The sequence below is a fragment of the Gracilinanus agilis genome, chromosome X (assembly GCF_016433145.1).
Source record: "Gracilinanus agilis isolate LMUSP501 chromosome X, AgileGrace, whole genome shotgun sequence".
In the NCBI taxonomy this organism is placed as follows: Eukaryota; Metazoa; Chordata; class Mammalia; order Didelphimorphia; family Didelphidae; genus Gracilinanus; species Gracilinanus agilis.
Genome location: NC_058136.1, coordinates 34,487,047 through 34,495,164, shown reverse-complemented (window position 1 = coordinate 34,495,164; position 8,118 = coordinate 34,487,047).

The window sequence follows — 8,118 nt, the reverse complement described above, 5'->3', positions numbered from 1 at the left end:
TTCACTTCGAGAGAAAAAACTGTGGGAGTAGAAACACAGAAGAAAAACATATGATTTATCACTTGTTTATATGGGTATAGGATTTGGGTTTCAAAATATTACTCTACATATGAATAATATGGAAATAGATATCAAGTGATAATACACATATAACCCAGTAGAATTGCTTGTCGGCTCCCAGAGTGAGGAGGGAAAGGGGGAGGGAAAGAATGTGAATCATGGAAAAATACTTAGAAATAAATAAACAATTTTTAAAAAGAAAGATTGATCACGATGAACCCCAATTTCCACCAAAAACTGGAGGGGCTATCTTTCTGCTTTAATCTTTCCCATTAACCCACTAGATAGTTCTACTTAACCCACTAGGATAGTTCTGCCTTACCTCCCAGATGTGCTAGAAAAATAGACAGGGCATGGGAGAGTTGGCCCCTATTCCTAGAGCTTTCAGAGAAGCAGAATAGTTCCCCCCAGGCCTGATCAAGCTTAGATTCCCCACTAGATGCCTGAGGACTCTTGGAGGCCCATTAGCCTTCGAAACTACTCCCCCAAAAGTGGGAGAAGGAGCTGGGTACATAGCAGGGGTCCTAAAAAGGGGAGGCCATTTGGTCCAGAATCCTGTTACAACAAGTCAGAGAATTGGAAAGTCTGTGGGCCCCAAAACTCCCATCAAATGTGAAGCAGGATTTGCCACTGCTCCCATTATTCCCCTTGGCCCAATAGGTAGTCGTGCCCCACCTGCTGGATGACCCACCAAAATGGGTGGGATATGAAAGGAGATACCAGGGGCTCCCAGGACAGCTGACTGCTCTTCCTGGGTCATCTATCACCAAAATTTGGAGGGGTGAAATATTTCCAACTCTGGTCCAACTTTGACCCCCATTAGATCCCTGAGACCTCTCACCTATTTGCCTTTAAGAACTCTGGCCAAAATGGTGTTTGTGATGCAGGGGTAGGGGGAGACGATTGTGAGCATTACAGCAAGGGGGGGTCTCAGATACAGTGCAAGTCTCCCATTATCCCATGTCAGAGAGTTGGAAAGCCTGCAGACTCTGACTTGTCAATCCTGAAGAGGGATGATCCCAAAGGCTCCAGGTTCTACCTGGTTCTACCTTACCTGAAGGGGTTATGTATCCCAGCTTTCCTTTGGTCTCCCAACCTCCCCAGGTCCTTGATGCCACTGGCCAGCCCGACTACATGAAGCCTTTCCAAAAGGGGAGGTGGGCACACAGCAGAGGGACCCAGAGTCTAGAAGCCATTTGGTGGAGTTTTGTGTTCCTAGAGGTCAGAGACTTGGCAAGCCATTGGGCCCCAAGGTACATGGAACCTTAAGGAGGATATCCTCCTGCTCCCATCATTCCCTTAGTCCTCTTGGTAGTAGAAGCCTGCCTGCCAACAATATTGTTAGGGTGCAGCAGGGTTTTCCAGAGGCTCCAGGACAGCTGGCTCCTGTTCCTGGGACACCTTTCACCTAACCTGAGGTGGCTATCCTCCTCTCCCTTTCAGTCCACTAACCCCAAGAGGTCCCTGCCACCACAGACCAGTCTGACTACAGGAACACTTGCCAAAACAAAGAGGGAAGGTATGTGGGAATAAAATAGGGCTAGTGGAGTGAAAAGAGGGATACAGTTTTCTGTTACTAGATGTTGGAAAGCTAAGAAGCCATCAGGCCCCCAATTCTCATCAAACTTGAAGGGGGAGATCTCTCTTATCCCATCATTCCACTTGGCCCACTGGGTAGTTATTGCCTAACTGCTAGACTTCTCATGATAGTGAAAGAAACAACAAGGAATCCCAGGAGCCTGAGTGCCACCGGCCCCACATCCTGTCACCAGAGACGAGAGGCAGGAAGCCCCTGGGTCTTATCTCCTCCCTCTCACCAGGCACCCAGCCCCCTTAGTCCTTAAGTCCCCAGCCAACCTGCCCACCCAAACTCCCACTTTTAATAAAGGATAGAAAGTGGGCACAGAGCAGGGGTTTCCACTGGCAGGAGGCCATTTGGCTCAGGATCCTGTCACCATAGGTCAGAGAGGTAACAAACCAGTAGGCCCTAAATGCTATGGCGCCTGAAAAGAGAATGCTCCCTTTCTGCCATCATTTCCCTTGGGCCACCAGGTAGTTGAGGCCTGACTTAAATTTCCCACCAGAAGTGGAGAATCAAAACAAGGAGTCCCAGAGGGAAACTGGCACCTGTTCTTGGCCTGATGCCCCCAAACCTGAAGGAGCAAAGTCCTCCAAGACCTGGCCAGAATGCTAGCTTCACTTGATCCCTGGGGCCTCTGGTCAGCTTGCCTACTTGAATTCTTGCCAAAAGGAACAGAATGCAGCAGGGGGTGGCTGAGTCTGGGGAACTGTTGGCCCCTCTTCCTGGCTCAACTCCCATAAAACCTGAAGAAGCAACGTTTCCCCAAACTTGGTCAGCCTTCAGTCCTCACTATATCCTGGAGGCCCCTGACAAGCCTGCCTGCTGAAACTCCAGCCAACACAAGTGGGTCTCTCTGGCCACTCAGAGTAGCTGCTCAGAGTTGGGGCTATCTGCCTTCCCTTCCCTGGGAACTCTCAGGGCTTGAAGACTGGCAAGATTTGCCTTGCTCCTCTTTTGCCAGGCAATCCTACGTCTAAGTCATGGGGGAGGGCCAAACTGGAAGCAGACTGTGGCCTGTTCGACTCAGGCCCCCACTATGTTGGCGAAGCCTCTTACCAATTTCCTGCCAAAGGGGCACACAGTGGGAGAGGAGCTGGTCCCAATTCTGTCACTAGAAGTCTCATGGCCTGGAATCCAGCAGGCCTCAGCTTATGCCAGTGAGCAGGTGGGAAAGGACTGGGAAGCTGGAAGGTCCTGGTTCTGACCAAACCAGTTATATTCCTCCCTTCCCACACCTAAGAGGTTCCAGGATGGTAGGCACCACTCTTCCCTGTGACTGGCTGGACAATAAGGCAGGAGGCCTGCTTGACTCTGTCGCAATGAAAACTGGGTCTACCAAATCAGAGATTTGCCAGGCCTACAGGCCTCTACTGCAGTCAGTAGAGCTTGAAGAGACTTGAGGCTGGCCAGTCTTGGCTCCTGTGAGGCCCAGAGGTTCCCAAGGCTCCATTTTCCTCCTGCCAGACTCCTACCCCTGGGGCCCCAACTCTCCAATTTCTGCTGAATGTCAGGGAGCTGTGGTTGGAGAGGCTGGCTGACAACTGAACCCTGCTTAGCTCCTTCCCCCTACTAAAAGGCCCCAATCAAGAGGGCCCCAACTCTGACAAAAGAAAGGGACAGACAAAAAAGGCTCCAAGGAACTGGAGTTTCTGGAAGATGGATGCCAGATAGCCGCAATTCCCATCAGATATGAAGAACTGATATCCCTCTGCTTCTGACAGGCCCTGAGCAGCCCCACCAAATAGCAGGTCCTAGGCTCAATGCTGAACCCCTGCTAGAGGGTTCCAGTTCCTGATCCTGTTACTGGAGGTCAGAGAAGCCGACAGGCCCAGACTGCTTGCTCTAACTTTTTTTAAACCCCTTAACTTCTGTGTATTGGTTCCTAGGTGGAAGAGTGGTAAGGTTGGGCAATGGGGGTCAAGTGACTTGCCCAGGGTCACACAGCTGGGAAGTGTCTGAGGCCTGATTTGAACCTAGGACCTCCCATCTCTAGGCCTGACTCTCAATCCACTGAGCTACCCAGCTGCCCCCTGCTTGCTCTAATTTTGACTAAAAGGAAGAAGGGACAGAGCGGGGGGTCCAAAAGGAAGGCCTGCCCCTTTGGAGGGAATGGGGGCTGGCTGACCTGAAATCTCAGAGATGTTTGATTCCAGATGGGACTGACTTCCCTGGGTCTTAGACTTGTAGCAGTGCCTATTGAGATCTGGGGCCAGCTGGTTTCCTGCCTCTCCCTGGGGCTTGGCATAAGTTTGGGACCACTGAAGCTGACCTGATTGATGGGAGGAAAAGGTAGTTGGCATGACCTATCTTGGATCTTGACTTGGTGGATTTGGGGGCCTGTCAGCTTCCCACCTTTCTGATCTTGGGAGACAGGATCAGAGGCCAACCCCCTACCTACTCACTACCCTAGGCAACCCTCCCAGAGGACCACCTATAGGGTATATGCAGAAATGCAGAACTGCAGAACAGATGGGGAAGAAATTCTGTATACCTGTGGTGGTGAATTTATGGCACATGTTCTAGAAGGGGCACTCAGAGCCTTCTCTGTGGACACGCATGCCAACACCCCAGCACAGAGTTCACCAGAGTTTGTTACTAGAAAGCCAGAAGGACATGAGACTGGGCTGCTCTCCTCTCCCTCTCCATGGGCGCCTGAGGACATTTCTCACATCACCCACCCCTCTAAAAGTTTCACCAACACTGGTCTATGCCAATGAAATGGCAGGTTGGATCCTAGACATAGATACATAGACACTGAAGCTCCTTGATGACCAAGATGATTTAATTTTATCTTCATATCTTTCCCCAAGCATTCAGCACAGTCCAGAGTAGAAACTTAAGAAATTGTTACTGAATGGGCCATTGCCTCAAGCCATTTCTGCTTAAAGCAGAACACTATCTATCAGTTCCCCCAAATCACCAATGGATGGAAGTTAAAGAGAATGGGATCTTAGGAACATGAGGCTTGGAAGCCTTGTGAACACACACTGGAAGGTTGGATGGGACCATGCAATAAACTGTCATTAATGTAAACCACAGAATGTCAGATTTGGAAGAGACCTTCCAGATAATCTAGCCCAAATCCTTCATTTTAGAGATAAGGAAACCAACCACCAAGATGGGGAAAGACTTTGCTAAGGTCATGCAGTTATCAAATGACAATGTCTCTATACAGACAAACTCAAGTTTCTATAGACTTTTAAAAATCCTCAGCACACCTTTATATTCCAAATAAGGTATCATCTTTTATTTATCCTCCATTTTTTCAGCTAAAATCCTTGAAAAAAGCCACCTCCTCTTGATACCTTGACTTCCCTACTCTCATTCTCGTCGCCATCCACAATATGGCTTCCAACATCATCACACCACTGCAACTTCCCTCTCTCCAGTTCCTAAACTGTCAAGCTCAATGGCTTCTTCTTAAGACTTGACTCTGTGATATATGGCACTATCGACTGCCTACTCCTGGACCCTCTCTCTTTTCTGGATTTCTATGACTATTTTCTCCTGGTTCTCCTACCTTCTTGTTTATCATTATCTGGGTCCTCTCCACCATTGTGAGGGTCCCCCAAAGTTCTGCCTTTTCTCACCCCTTCCTCTTCACTTGGAGACTTCAGCTCTCATGAGTTCAGTTACCATCCCTAGCCACTGACTGACTCCTAGTAGTATATATCTAGCCCTGGTTTCTCTTAAACTCTCAGCTCATGTAATGAACTGTTTGTTGGATTGGAAGTCCCAGAGACATTTCAGCTTTCACATGTCCAAAACAAAGCTCATTGGGGGGCAGCTGGATAGCTCAGTGTATTTATTGAGAGCCAGGCCTAGAGATGGGAGGTCCTAGGTTCAAATCCGACCTCAGACACTTCCCAGCTGTGTGACCCTGGGCAAGTCACTTGACCCCCATTGCCTAGCCCAGGGTTCGGCAACCTTTTTGGCCGTGAGAGCCATAAACGCCACATTTTTTAAAATGTCATTTCGTGAGGGCCGTGCAGTGCTCACAGTGCCGCTCCTGTAACAGCGCCTGAAAAAAAATGGACTTTATGGCACCTGCAGAAAGAGCCGTATCTGGCCCTCAAAAGAGCCAGATATGGCTCAAGAGCCATACGTTGCAGACCCCTGGCCTAGCCCTTACCACTCTTCTGCCTTGGAGCCAATACATAGTATTGACTCCAAGAGAGAAGGTGAGGGTTTAACAACAACAACAAAAAAGCTCATTATCTAGCCCTCCAAATCATTCCAAAATTCCCTATTAGTGTTGTAACAGGAATTACTCTTGCTCTCACTGCCTGAAGGCCAGATGTGTTCCATCCTATCCCTCTTCCATTGTTCTCCAGTACCCTTGAGGAGTTTGGGGAGTGTCTATGCTCTGCCACTGGCTCCAGCTCCCACTGATGCTATTTCCAATTACTGAAGTCCCCTATATCCTAGTTAGCAGTAGGATTAGCTTTTACCTCAAAAGAACGCTGCCCACATTCAGAGGAAGAACTGCAGGAGAGGAAACACAGAAGAAAAACAACTGCTTGAACACATGGGTTGAGGCGGACATGATTGGGGATGTAGACTCGAAACTACCACTCCAATGCAACTAACAACAATTTGGAAATAGGTCTTGATCAATGACATATGTTACAACCAGTGGAAATGCGCATCAGCCATGGTGGGGGGGAATGGGGGGGGGGTGAAGGGGAAAGTAAGAGCATGAATCATGCAACCATGTTAACTTTTCTAAAAAATAAAAATTATAAAATGCTAAAACATAAATAAATAAACAGACAGATGAATAAATGAAAAAGAAATTTTTTAAAAAAGTATAGCAAGAGGGGCAGCGAGGTGGCTCAGTGGACAGAGAGCCAGGCCTGGAATTGGGGGCACCTGGGTTCAAATCTGACCTCAGACACTTCCTAAAGTTGTGTGTCCCTGCCTAGCTCTTGCTTAACCCCATTGCCTAGCTCTTGCTGTTCTTCTGCCTTGGAATTTGATTTTAAAACAGAAGGTAAGGTATATTTTTTAGGTATAGCAAGAATACATACATTTAACAGACATACAAACATTTTTCCCAGAATCTGGGGGCATAATCCCTCTTGCTGCAATTTGCACTCTGGGAAGGAAAAGAGGATTAGGTACACTGCTCAGCTCGGTTCCTGTATCTTACAATCCCACCAAGCTCCAAGTACAAGGCCCACCTTGAGAGGGAGTCTCAGGGATCATGGCTTCTTGGGGTTTCCCTGTTAAGCTGCTCATCTGTCCTGGTATCTAACCTCCAAAGTTGCCGGGCCTCAAGCTCCTGGACACAGTAGGGATTCCACCACCTGTCCCTAAAACAAAAAGGCATAGATGAAATAGAATGAGCCAAAACAAAACTCTAAACCCATTTCTCAGAGCTCAGGGTAAAAGGGGGGGAGGGCAGCCAGTCCTTCACCCTACCCAGTTAATTCTTGGTGTGTTTATGTGGCTGAATGTGACCTTCATCGTCTCTAGACTCAGTATCTTGATCTGTAAAATGAGCTAGAGAAGGAAATGGCAACCCACTTCAGTACTTCTGTCAAGAAGACCCCAAATGGGATCATGAAGCATCAGAAAAGAAGTTGTGTTACAATCTGGAAGTTGGTAAAGATCCAGAGTGTTCCAGCTATGCCATCAAGGGTGCAAAGACAGCCACTAGCCAAATGCCACTAGCAAAGCCAGTTAAGCTGTCAAAGGTGCCATCATCATTCCAGTTACTCAGGTTTACAGCCTCAGTGTCACCCTCAATTCATGATCTCACATATCCAATCAGTCACCAAGCCTTGTCCTTTCTGTTTCCACAACATCCTTTAAATCTATTTCCAGCTACTCAGAGCCACCACCCTAGTTCAGGCCCTGATCCTCTCAGCTAGCCAACTGCAAAGTCCCCCTATACTCAGGCCTCTAGCCTTAAGTCTCTCTGTCCCAATCCATGTTTCTCACAGCAGCTAACATGACTTTCCTAAAACACAGATCTAACCATGTCGGTGCCACATTTGATGAAGTCCAGTTGTTGCTTATTACTCTGTAGGACTAAATAGAAATTTCTCTGTTAGGGGCAGCTAGGGGATAGAGAGCAAAGCCTGGAGATAGGAGGTTTGGGGTTTAAATCTAGCCTCAAACATTTCCAAGCTATGTGACCCTGGGCAAGTTACTTGGCCCCAATTGACTAGCCCTTACCACTCTTTTGCATTGGAACCGATTCTCAGTATTGATTGTAGCAAAGAATGTAAGGGTTTTGGTTTTTTTTGAAAGAAGAGAGAGAGAAAGAAAGGGAAGAGGGGGAGAGAGAAAAAGAAAAAGGAAGGGAGGGAGGAAGGAAAGTAGGAAGAGGGAAGGAAGGAAGGAAAGAAAGAAAGAAGGAACGGAGGGAGGGAAGGAAGGAAGGAAAGAAAAGAGGCAGGAAGGAGGGCAGGAAAGAAGGAAAGTAGGTAGGAAGGAAACTAGAAAGTAAGGAAGAAAAGAAGGAAGAA